The 13,716-nt window shown below is 39.6% G+C and overlaps 1 protein-coding gene across 8 annotated transcripts in view; it reads left to right on the forward strand.

Moving 5' to 3' along the window:
• Positions 1-13,716, forward strand: part of SPMIP2 (sperm microtubule inner protein 2) — a 98,014-nt gene that overhangs the window by 12,556 nt on the left and 71,742 nt on the right. The window contains exon 3 of one of the 8 annotated variants that reach the window (XR_009757866.1): positions 12,151-12,545. The exons of 6 other annotated variants lie outside the window; for them this stretch is intronic. The gene's annotated coding sequence lies outside the window, so the exon portion shown is untranslated. Of the gene's footprint in view, positions 1-950; positions 3,958-12,150; positions 12,546-13,716 lie in introns of those variants that run through there. One more of the 8 variants, XR_009757862.1, reaches the window with a different exon arrangement.

Here is a 13,716-nt window from a genome sequence, read left to right on the forward strand (position 1 = left end):
TTTATTCAACTATATTTATGATCTCTTATGCTTGTCTCTTCAGTACTACTTTTAGCATCAGTTCCATAGACTTGGTGCAAAACATTTCCATGGCATACTCTGAAGGGGACCTTCTTCAGATCAACGCATAGTGGGTGAGGTAGCCCTAGAGAGGATCTGTGCCGCTGCCTCTTTTGCCACAGTGGCTGCCCTTCAAAGCAGCAGTGATGCAGGTGCTCTCCAGGTACACCTAACCCACATATCTTCCTCTAAGTTGAGGTATGGGGTGAGCAGTTCCAAGAGCCCCACAGGAGGTTTATTGACCAGTGGTCTCTTTTTTGAAGGGGCAGTGCTACAGACACAAAAGCAGTGACAGTGGGTAGATGGCAGTAACAGCAGCCAGGGAGCCATGGCGGTGGATGGGGGTGCACAAGTCATTGCTGCCTGTCCTGATCTGCCACATGAGCCATGCAGCTCATAGTACTGCCAGCCCTGATCCCAAGGAGATATACACATAAAAATGTTATATTAAGGTATTTGTCTATGTCGGTTTCTCCTAGGATAACCCAATGATTAGTGACTGGTAGGATCTTGTATTTTCCACATAGATCCTTCTTGAATATACCTATTCCAAGGTATAATTTACCATGTGTATGCATCTGTGAAAACTAGCCCACACAGTACAAGATAACATTTATTGGGCATTCTCTTAGGGAAGAGTTATGGCATCTTAAGAGCTATGTGTGACAAAAGCAAAAACGGAGGGCATGTGGATTGAGTAGCTGAAAGTCAAGCCCATGTCAGTGAAGTCTTTAGCCATTGATTTGCCACTTTTATGACTTCTTGGAATTAGTGAAATAAAAAGAAGTGACAGTATAACAGAGAGTTTGCCATATGGAACAGAACAGAAGGTTTAAGAAGTGACAAGAAATTCACTTTTGTGAAATTTATTCAACATGTTTGCTTTTCAGGAACCATAGGCTGCACCCATAAGTTGACTGAAAACTGAAAGCACAGGAAGATAGTTTTGTCTAGATGCATTAGCACAAAGATAACACCAATTTTTCATCATCTATTTGGGTAGGAAATGGAAGTTGTAATACTATACGTACATACTGGGGGGGGAGTAAGCCCCATTCAACTCAGTGTGACTTATGTCTAAGTAGATACAGGATTCAGCTGTAAGTCTTAACTATAGAAAAAAGTTTTGTGAATTTCAATGAATGTGATATGGTTCTAGCAGTATATGTTTCATAAAATCTGGCTGATCAGAACTGGGTTTCAAAGATGCTCCTTACAAATGTGCTAAAAGCCAAATAGCAATAATCTAGTTCCATAGCTATATGAACAACACAGGCACTATCTATACTGAACATCTTACTAACCATGAACAGAGCATCTCCATGACAACTGTGGTCTATATATATTTCTGCAAACTACTCTCATCTGAAAGTTTACCATGTTCTTTGAACCATTTGAGTCTGGAATTGGAGAAAGATGAGCACTATGCACAGCCATATCCCAAGATGTAGTGCTTCAAACTTTATGTTACTATAATACACATTTCCAGAGTGTATAATAGTAAAACAGTAAGAAATGTTTGAATATAATAGTAATACACTGCCGAACAACTCTATTTATATCAAGATTTTAACAATACTTGGCAGTCCTTAAATAATTCCCAGCATTATTCAAAACTTTAGTTATTTTTCTCATATTCGTACCCTCTGTTAATCCTGGCGTCTCAGCAATTTTTCAAATATTAGCCAACCATTTCTGGATTCTTGAGGGTTTCTATGGAATGCCATTTGGAAGAAACTAAAAATCTTGCTCCTATTTTAACGGATTCAGAATTGGAGTTTGGTGTTCTTTAGTAACTAGATTATCACAAAATGTTTGTGATAGTGATTGGAATATTGTAATTGGTTATCAGAAATATGTTAGTTGGTACAGTGTTCAGAGAGAGAGAGGGTGCTGGATGTGGAGCTTTTCCCTTGCGTGCATTCATGCATGTAGTGAGATCAACTACGTTCACGGATCTCTCTTACTAAATCAAGAGTGAGTTCCTACCCTGTCTGCATTAATATTCCTAAATAGCTACCACATATTGTCATAGTGGAGCCTTAACAAACTACTACCCAGTATTTATACAATAAATGTGATAGGGTGTTTCCAAATAGGAGTTTATAGCAGAATCAGTGCTCTTCATGCACACAATAAATTTTGTAGTGTCCACATGACAATGTCATCATCAAAATTCCAGACTGTATTTCCCCCCCTTTAATCTGGATTTCCAATTACTGCAGAAAATCTGATAATTAAAAATGACCCATTAAACATTTTCACTTTCACCACTGTTACAGAACCTCATTCTTTTTTCCCCCTGTTTGGGGTGGTGATTTGTCACATGTGGGGATATTTTGTTGGAACTACAATCACACCCCTTCTTGAGCACAAAAAGCCCTTTTTAATTGAAAGACACCTGTTTCCACAAATTGTTGCATTCTGAAGGCATACCTGAATTTCAGCAATCTTCTTCAGAGGAGATATTCTCTCAAGATCTCCACATGGTAAATGTGTGAAATTAATTTGGAGGCTGTAATCCCAGTACAAACATAAGGCTTCTTTTTTAAGTTACCAATATTTCGGTATTCCATTTCTCCTATGGGAGGGTTGTTTTTGTTTGTTGGTTTTGTTTTGTTTGTTTTTTGAGGGGGTAAATGAGTAATTGTGCTATTGATGGCTATGGAGGCCTATGAGGCATTCCTAAGGTTTCTGGATATTGCTGTCATTGCCACCCACCTCACAAAATCAAACAGATTGTTATACCTATACATTACCCTTCCTCAAGACCTCTGTATTCATTTTTAAAATGGAAATGGATATTGCACATCCCCCTTTCCCCCCAAAAGAGCACAAGCCTCTATTTTCTCTGTTTGTGAAACATAATTAAGGACTGTTGTGAGAAGCGCATATGCCCTTCCTAGCAAGCTTCTGACCAGAGAAACATGCCTAGATATGTCCCAAATCTCTATGGACACCTAATTCTACATCATTCTATATACAAAGGTGGCCCCAAAACACCACAGCCACGCCCCAAAACATTTCTTCAAGCTCCTAGTACTGGTGTACCTGACTATCAATGGAAAAGCAATGAATATCCATGACAAAATGGAATGTAAAAACGGAATGCATGGAAACTAACATGCAGTGGCTTCCATGCAGAAAAATCAGATCTGAATAACCTCTTTGCAATATAAAGCTGCCCTCTTAAAGCATCCATTGATGGATAAGAACAGAGCCTTTTGGATTTGAAAGGATTTTGATTAATTGCTACCTTCTCCAGGTTAATTTACTCCAGTGTCATGCCTATTAGAATATTTAGCATTTATCTATAATGTATTTCAAATATTAAAAATCACTTCATTTACATTCAGAGCTTGGAAAAGTTACTTTTTTAAACTACAACTCACATCAGCCACAGCCAGCATGGCCACAGGATTGGGCTGATGGGAATTGTAGTTCAAAAAAGTAACTTTTCCAAGCTCTGTTTACATTATATCAACAAACTTTACAACAATCCTTGAAGGTAGGTCATATTGTTGGGGCCAAGAGAACAGTGTCACCTAGTGGGTTTGTGACTGCAATGAGAGCTGAACCAAATTATTTCCAGCTCACACTCATCAATGTATTTTCAAAATATGTAAGATAATTCAGTGAAAAGCAAACTTGCTTCAAATAAATAAGGATTTAGTGTATCATACCTGTCAGGATTTCTACTAGTTAAGCTTGCTAGACATCAGTTCAAATCAATATTTTCAAAGCAGATAATGTATACATTAAGATACTGTGCTTATAGAGAGAGCATCTAATCTAATGTCATACAAAATGAATAGTGCATTGTGCAAACATTACAAATAGCAAGGACATAAAATACTTTGACCTTTTTACAGCTCTGCATGTTTTAATCCCAAATATTGCATAATTATACTGTTACATGAACTACTGAAGAATAAATTATCTAAATGCAACTTCACCTATTTTTCATAATCTGTGCTTAAATTTGCAAAGACGCAAACAATATTTAAAACGAGAAAACAAGCACAAAGACATTACCCTTTCAGGTGCACTAGACAATCTTCCTAATACTTCTGTTGTCCAGGCTGAGGGGTTTAGGCTCAAGAGACAATAAGACAGTGGCTGAAACTGAGAAGAGGGTCTCTAAATATAAATAACCTTAGTGGGCTCCATTCATGTCAAGTCTTTGGGACCTATAGAAGGTCTCAGGGAGGGCTTCCTCAACCAGGGCCTTTTAAAAATTAACTGGCTCTTTGCCTGCTTCAAAACATCATTGTCTCATTATTACTCAATACCCATTGTTTACTACACATCTGATTTAGGCTGTGACAAAACTGTTTCTTAGAAACAGTCTCTGGGTTCCACATACATGTCTTGTTTTGATTGTCTAGTTTAATTATTATATACGATAGCTGCTCTCACATAATTTCTGTGTCTTACATATTTTAACAGTATTCATTTTTGAACAAAAGTCACAAGTGGTTCTGTTACTTTAAATGTAATGATCCCTCAGTGGAACATTTCCCTGATTTGTGCCTCTTCCTTGTGTAGTTTTCATTCACATCTGTTCAAAGCATATGGACTAGTGGGTGGGTGAGAATAAGTGCATTTCTGCATAGACTTTACATTTTAAGTAGATCAATTTAGTGTGGAATCCTAACCTAAACAATAGAATGAAGAATACAGTGAGGTATCAATTTGGTTAAGGTGCTGGACTAGGACCTGGGAGACCAGGGTTTGAATCACCACACAACCATGAAGCTCACTGGGTGACCTTGGGCCAGTCACTGCCTCTCAGCCTCAGAGGGAGCCAATAGTAAACCCCCTCTGAATACCGCTTACCATGAAAACTCTATTCATAGGTTCGCCATAAGTCGGGATCGACTTGAAGGCAGTCCATTTCCATCAATTTCATCCACAAGAATTCAGTTCAAAACTCAGATAAGGGGACAAATGGCATAAATTTTCATGCCATTTATAAATCAGGAGCTGCTTACTTTTGAACTACTACCTTTTTCCTTTAACGCAGCAAACATTACCCAAGAATCCTGGGGATCAGCTCTCATTAAAACTTAATCACTACCTCATCCCAGCAAAGTTCATTCCATGAGAGAGAGAGAGAGAGAGAGAGAGAGAGAGAGAGAGAAGGTCCTCAAATGCAAAGAAGTATCACTGAACACCAAAGTCAGGATCATTCAGACCATGGTATTCCCAATCTCTATGTATGGATGTGAAAGTTGGACAGTGAAAAAAGCGGATAAGAGAAAAATAAACTCATTTGAAATGTGGTGCTGGAGGAGAGCTTTGTGCATACCATGGACTGCGAAAAAGACAAATAATTGGGTGTTAGAACAAATTAAACCAGAACTGTCACTATAAGCTATAATGATGAAACTGAGGTCATCATACTTTGGACGCATCATGAGAAGACATGCTGGGAAAAACAGAAGGGAGTAGAAAAAGAGGAAGGCCAAACAAGAGATGGATTGATTCCATAAACGAAGGCACAGACCTGAACTTACAAGATCTGAACAGGGCGGTTCACAACAGATGCTCTTGGAGGTCACTGATTCATAGGGTCGCCATAAGTCATAATCGACTTGAAGGCACTGTGATATCTCTGTATATATATTACTGTAAATATGGTAAGTGTGGGTTTATTAGAGTATATGTGGTAAGTAGACTGAGTGAGAGGGGGGAGTACATGGGCTAGAATGTTGGAGAATGTTGCATTATGATTGGCTAAGTGTTTGAGTGTCTGAAGGTATAAATGAAAGGATGACAGTTGAGAGAGAGTTCTGTTGGTGGGAGTTCAGAGGGAGATTGGAGTTGGTTTTGTGGGTTGGATTGGATTAGGCTGGTAGTGAGGCAGGTTATTGACAACTAGAAACAAAGAAAAACGCATCTGATGAAACCATACGCTTGTTAACTATACCTTTAAGTAATCTTGTTATTCTTGTATATATAAATAAATATTTCTTGGTTTACCTAACACCTGATCCTTAGCTGGGTTTACACAGACCAGAAAGGTGGGCAGGGCATATAGCAAGGTGGGGAAACAGTATCAATGGTGGCAACGGTGAAACGATAGTGTAACATCATCAAGTATCCAGAGCAACCCAGGGCTGTATTCTTTATAGGCACAAAGATACAGGGGGGTTGTGGTCTGCAAGTGCACCCAGACACAAAGTAGCAATAAGCCAGGAGGAGACTAAGGCACAGTCTCAAGGCAATATTGTTTTACAGGAAGGTCTGGTGGTGCTGCCTAGCAGTGGGATCTTGAGCGATCTTTGCTAGAGCCGGTGAGAGAAACATTTAAAGACCAGGACCCTGAGGTGGGACTGTGACAAGGCGGCGACCACAGGCAGGATCCTAGCAGGTGGCGCCTGAGGTGGGATCCTGACAGGAAGGGTCCTGACAGGCACATGACAATAACAACAAAGTAGTAAAGTCTTCACACTTATAGAGTACATGTGTTCAAGTAGTACAAAATTATTCTTTGGGAATGATTGGGTTGTCTAAGAGAAGCATACTTCCCCTCCAGAGACAAGATAGCAGCAGTCCATTGTCTTTCTGTGAAAACAGCTCCTAGAGTAGCTTATATGTAATCAAGAAAAAAATCTTCAATCAGGTGACAACCCTATTAAAAATTCAAGAAATTTAAGAAGTTATAAATGGTTCTAGGAAGAAAGCTATGTTATTCGAGATCACAAGTGAACAGCAGTAATGACTGTCCAAATGGTAGCTTAATAGTGCACTCCTATGCATGTCTACTCAGAAGTAAGTCCTACTAAGATCAATGGGAGTTGCTCCTAGTTCAGGTAAGTGTATACAGGATTGCAGACTCAGGTCTGTACTGATCTAAGCTGAAGTGTGATGGATAAGCTTAGGAGAATGTGTCTAGCGTACGACTCCTTCCTCCTTAACTGCCCCTTCCATAGGGGCAACTGCTATACCTGCCTCAATTCCTAGGATTCATGAGGCCCTGGCAAGCAGCAGCAAAAATTACTTCCTGTGTTTATGCTGCTGTACTGGGCAAGGCATGAACAGAAGAATCTCCTGACCCAATTCTACTTGCCTAAAATTTAGGATCCTGGATCCCTGGCAGGAAATTTAGAAGATCACACAATGAACAAATCCTTGCAATTGTCCCCATCACTTGGGGCATAATGGAGTCTGTTAATTTAATGGGGTCTGTTGGATGGCTTGTTTTTAGAACATGACTGAGATTCATTTATCATTCAACTGTTAGTTTGTATGCCACATTTCCACAAGACTGACCCAATTTGACTCACGTTTCAAATGAACATCATTAGCATTCTAAAAAGATAAGAATAATTACAAATAATAATAGTCAATAATTAAATACATCATTTAAAAAAATATCACTCAATACAACATTATATAATACAATAAACAAACTAACCTTTTAAATAGACTAAACTAAACTAGAGAGAGAATAAAGTCTAACATAAAAAATAGTATACAAGGCTAAAAAGGCCTCCATTCCATAAAGGTTGACCACTTTAGATGGCAACCACATTTCCCACTTGCTCCCAGCTCTCAGCAGCACCTCTTCTCTCAGTTCGTTCCTTATTTCTCAAACCAGAGAGATTGCTGCTTCCCCTTCAAGCCCTACATACATTCAGTTTTGATATTATTCAATCACTCTCCATTAAACACCCTTTCCAACACTCTTCTAGGCACCAAGTATTATCAGGCCCCAGAGTGGTGGTGATCATGGTGGTGGTGAGGCAAGGCAGGTAGAAATGCTAAGCCCCTTGATGTTGGTCTCTCCATTTAACTGCTTTTGGTTTTACTGTTTCTTCTGGTAACACAGAGGTGGGCCTTTTGACTGGTGGCACCAGTATTATGGAATTTTCTCTGCTGAAATGCAGGAGGCCCTATTGACATTTATTTAATTAATTAAAAGGATTTACATACTGCTTAATATTTCTAAGATCTAAAAGTGAACAAAACATTCAGAAGACTCAAACATGTCAAGGCCAGGGAATCTTATGGGTCAGGGGAAAAGATATGTGACATCTGAAGCAACTGATGGTTGCTGCTTCGTGTGTGGCAAAGGGAAAGGCTTCCACAGTATAGGGGCAACAGCAGTATTGGCATTCTGCCAGCCCTGAACACACACCTGTTTAGACAAGAATTTCACTGATTGCCTGATTTGAATCTCCTGGCTTAACAGTTTTGCTGTTTTAATGGGCTTGTTTATTGTATATTTTAATTATGGGTGTTCTAATGTAGTTATTTCACTATGTATTTTAATTAGAGGTAGTTGTATTTTTAAAATTAGTTTTATTTTTGTTATTTTGCTGTTCAGTGTTTTGTGAACAGTCTTGGTATTTCTCTTTTAATAAATTAATAAATTATTTTTATTAATAATAATAATTAATAATAGTAGTTATTCTGATTTATTTTATTATTGTTTTACAGATGCTTTATTGTTTTGATTATGCTTATATTTTGATTTTCTGTTTAAGGCAACTAACACATTTACAAATAAATAAATAAAAATAAATAAATACCAGACAGAGTGTGTGTGAGAGATTTGGATCTCTTGTAGCAGCAGCTGTGCATTTATTGCAGAACAATTGTTTGGAGATATCCTGTGAGTTGCTATATATTATTTTCCTGATCTTGCTTTGAAAAGCACACCTGAAGGTGAGAACAAAATAAAGCCTGGAGAAAGAGGCTGCTTATGTTTTGCCCATGAGAATAATGAAGATTCTTGCTCTAAAAAAGGTGCTATCAATTCCCTAGCAACATTTTTTTAAGTTGTTCACAACAGAAGATAATAGAATTAGGCTGTAATCCTGTACACACTTACATGGGAGTAAGTCACACTAAAATCAACTGGGATTATCTGTGAGTAGACATGAATAAGATTTCACTATTTCATTAGTAATTACAGTCTGTGCCCAAGATTGTGGAACTCCACAGTCCACAAGTGGAAGAACTCCAAACTCTTTCCCTACCCTACCATTCCCCTGCATATCTCTATATCTTTCTAACTTGAAACACACATATTTCTGATGAATCTGAATGGATGTCATCATAGGCTATCTTTCAGCCCAGGAGTTCTTTCTTTGTGAAAGCCTGCACATTGCTAACGTGTCCCAGATGTCCTGATCTCATGAACAGAAGCAAATGGTTCATTTTCTTCATTCATTAATTCCAAGATGCATCTGAGCATCTGTTATATAAGTCTTCCCAATGGCAATCCAAACATCTGGTACCTTTTTTAACCTAAAATGACTGACAATTGTAAAGGCAAAATCATGCTCATTTTGGAACCTATGGAAGAAATCACAGTTTCAGTAAAATCAGTTCTAGGTATATCCTTAGGTTGCTGAAAATCAAATAAAAAGATGCCTAGAAGTAAAAAAAAGAGATAAACAACAATTTTTTCAAATGTTGATATGTCTTCTTGAATACGGCATTCAGGGGTGTTTTCATAATCTCCCCCTTCTTTCCTAAAATAATTGTCTGGGTGGGACCACACACTTTTGAAATGTACATGTAAGTCATGGAACACTATTGAATAAAGTGACTGAAAACCGCATGGATGTATAAGGAAAAGAGAGCAGATTGCTTCCTCTATGTAGAAACTTAGATCTTTTGTTTTGTATCAGAACATAAGAAACATTTTATTTTTACAATGCATAAAGGGCAGAGCAATCTTATATGTTGCTACATTGATGGGACACCCATTGTATCCTATCCATACTCAGCCAAGGAGGGGAACAGGAAAACACACAACCAGAAGATAACAAAAATAGTGTTGCGCGCCTCTCCCAATCTCTGAGCGGTGAGATTTTGGGGGTCCCTGCGCTCCTCCAGGGTTTGGTTTCCTTTGGGAAAAAGGTCAGCGGAGACTGCAGTGTCTTTATGAAATATGGTTTGTTTATTTACACACATTCCAACCGAGCTTAGGATGGAGGGGGTTCAATGCATCAGCAGTCCAATGTCCAGCTTTTCCATCTGGGTTGCAGGAGGCACCCCAAAGGCCATGGTGCACAGAGCCAGTCTCTCTCTGCCTTCCAGTTCCCAGCAATTCTCTAGACACATTAAAACTACAAGCACAACTTCTGCTAGCTGCCAGGAGTGGGGGAGAGGCTCTCCTGCAGAGTTTAAATGATAAAAGGGGTCTTCCTGGCCCATTCACCATTGCTAGGCAACTGATTGGCCCATTATCTTACCTGGCCAATCTATTTGGTTAACAAAAGACTCATTTGACCAGCAGAGAGTTCCTCATTCCAAGGCACAGAATTCCAAATCAGAGGCTGGAAAGGGGACCCACAGGAATCATCCATCCCAACCTCTGTGCTCATAACAATAGCATAAAAATGACAGATATGCCCACTGTGTCCCTGGAAACACTGGCAGTGGCAACCAACCAGAGAGTGTCAGTGATGCCACAGCCCACATGCCACCATACATGGAAGGAGCCAATAAACTCCAAACGTGGGGGTGGTGTAAAGTTCTGCCATTGACAGAACTGTGGCCATGAATTTAAGTGGTATAGAATGGATACAGCGTAAATGTACTCATCCCCTGCATTGTCTCTGTCACATTGACTCCACCCCATTTTAGCTGTTCCACTGATGAAAAGTTCCACTAGTGTAACTAGAGAGGTCTGGTGGCATATCTTGAGTTCCATCATATCGTATAGCCTCTCAGCCAGCCCAACCCGAATATAGGCTTGCATCCTAAACTTCCTAGAGCCTGCAGCCTTGAATGTTGAAAAATGTACTTGGAAAGATACTCATGAAACAAGTGTTAATCATTTCTGCATGATATCTTGGAATTATTTTGAAAGCCAAAAGTAAAGTCACATTTAATCTTTCTACAAAGTGCAAAAGCAGCTCTGAAAGAAATATCGAATCTTCTAAGCCTATCCGTTTGATGACATGCCAGTAAAATAAGTCCAGATAATTACATTCTCTGGCTAATCTCCCGGTTATGTGCCAAGATCCATAGTCATGTCCTGTGGAATACTATCTAAATAACATAACATCATATAGACATTTGTTGGAACTTTCTAGTACACTAAAATCAGCATGCTGCAAATGGCTTTACCATTCGGCACTGCTTATAATCCAGTTTTGGTCTCAGATATCCAAGGCATTTAACTTTACATCTGCCAAGCAAGCATTTCTCAACACCACAAAAGCTTTCACATTTTTGAAACAAATTAAAAGAAAAAACCCTTTACTGGGCCATAAGCATGTTTTTATGCTCTTAGAAATTAATATTAGGGCAATTGATGTTGATAACAGCAAGCATGGGATACAAAGCATTTTGATAATATTGTCAAACTGTAGTTCCTTCTCCAAAACCATTTTTTCAAACATACCCATCTATCACTTTAATGCATTTGTTTCCATTGTGGACAATGAAAGTGGGGGAGTCTCGTAGGGTTGCCAGGCCCAGAGCCTGAGAATGATTCTGTATCTTTAAGAGAAGAGAAAATTCAGCCAAGTGCAGGTTTTCTTGCAACACTATAATGGGAAAAACCACAAGGTGGAATTCTCCCTTCCACCTGCACAACTATTAAAGATAGAGAAGTCCTCTTGGTTGCCAGGCCCGCCCTCCGAGAGGTCTTCTGTATCTTTAAAAGTTGTGCAGGGGGAAGGGAGAATTCCACCTTGTGGTTTTTCCCATTACAGTGTTGCAAGAAAACCTGCACTTCGCTGAATTTCCTCTTCTCTTAAAGATACAGAATTGTTCTCAGGCCCTGAGCCTGGCAACCCTAGGAGTCTGTGATCTTAGAAAGGGAAAGAGAAAAGTCAACTTACTTTCTTTCACATTCCTCAGTAGGATGGGGAAACTTAATAGTTTGTGCTTGTTCTTTTCCGCACCTTAATTTGGGCCTGTTGACATATTTAATACAGAGGCGGCAGATTCCCCCCCTCCCCCTGTATGAGACTTGGAATGCAGTTTCAGATAATGCTTTAAAAAGGGGGGGGGTGTATGCATGTGAAAACTGCTTTGCATCCCTTCCTTACTGCCAGCCTTTTCATTTTTGAACTTGAAAACACATCTAAATCCACTTCCTTCTCCATTCTAATGCAGAACTCATGCGTAGGAGTCATAGGGAGCAGCTGTGGCATGGAGTGCCTTTTATGAGCTTCTGCGTATATCCCAGTTACACTTACTGCTGAAAGACACAAGGCCTAGTTACTCTCATCAATACTTTGGTCACTTCCAAGCTGGATTATTGTAATGCTGCAAATATATGGATGCCTTTGAAGACAGTCTGGAAATTTACAACTGATATAAAATGTTGCTACTCGATTACTGACGGGTTCAAGTTGATACTCCCATGTATCATCTATTCTAAAAGATCTGTAATGGATTCCAGTTAATTTCCAAGCTCAAATCAAGGACCTGGTTGTGACCTTTAAAGCCTTAAATGGCCCAGGTGCCAATTATCTCAGGCCATGCCTTCTCCCCTGTGAACCATCTTGACATTTGAGATCTACCAGTGAGGTTATGCTACAGGTTCCATTTTGTGTTGACATGGGACACAAGAAACAGGGCATTTTCTATTGGAGCTTTGGAACATTTCATAGGAGACTCCTTTGGTTCTGTCTATTTCTCTTTTTCAGTGGATGACTGGAAGCTTGCCTCCTATGGCAAATAGTAGTGGTGGAGGTAGTTTTAATCAGGCCCGCATTGCACAGGAAAAGGTTTTTTAAAAAAACAACGTCATGTGCATTTTGGGCCTCATTTTGATTGCCCTCCACCATACTTAACCTTAAAACAAAACTCACCAAGCTATACATTTATATCTAGTATGTATGCAGAGTGTTCCAAAGGCTGCACTCATCTGCAAATATAGGTGAGATTAAAGCCCATTAAACTCAGTGGGACTTACTTATGTGTAAATATACAAAGCTACCACTTTTTTAAACTCCTATGCTTCTTATATTATAACTAACTATGGGAATTACTATTTTTCAAACTTTCTAAAGCTATAACAGAGAGTCTGCATAAGAAGAACTATGGGTGCAATCCTGTACTTGAATTCCACTAGCTGAGGGGCTGTGGGATTTGATGCAAGCCCACCCCACCCCACCCCACCCCACTCCAGAACACACTCCATGGGCAGAACCTTTGAATTGGCAGATATACTCTGTCAGAATGGCGAGAACAAAGTGAGTCAGGGGTGGGATATGGGCAGCAGAGGGGAGGAACACACTTTCACCATGTCTAATACCCATGGCCACACTGCTGGCTGTCAACAGCACAATGCTATAATAGCCCCAAATAAGGCATAAACAATTTCCCTCCCATTGTCCAACAAGATGGGGGGAAAATTAAAAATAGCAGCTCCCACATCAATGACTGCTCCACCCAAAATGGCTCCCTTTGCTGCTGGTCCCTCCCATTGGCTGCTTGGTGGGCACTGGCAATGTTCCTGAGGACACTGGGGGCACTTCTATCATTTTAATACAGCTTTAGTATTTTCTGCTTATGAGTGTTTTCCCCTCCTGGGCTGAGCTTGCTTTGATACCGCTGTTGTTTCACTTGTATAGTGGTGGTGTAATGTACCCTAGCATAATGTTAGTATAGGATTGCTCTGTAAGTATCAGCGGATGTGTGTATCAGTTCTACAGAAAAGTCTGTATCTATCCA

Source organism: Rhineura floridana, chromosome 9 (assembly GCF_030035675.1).
Source record: "Rhineura floridana isolate rRhiFlo1 chromosome 9, rRhiFlo1.hap2, whole genome shotgun sequence".
Lineage (NCBI taxonomy): Eukaryota > Metazoa > Chordata > Lepidosauria > Squamata > Rhineuridae > Rhineura > Rhineura floridana.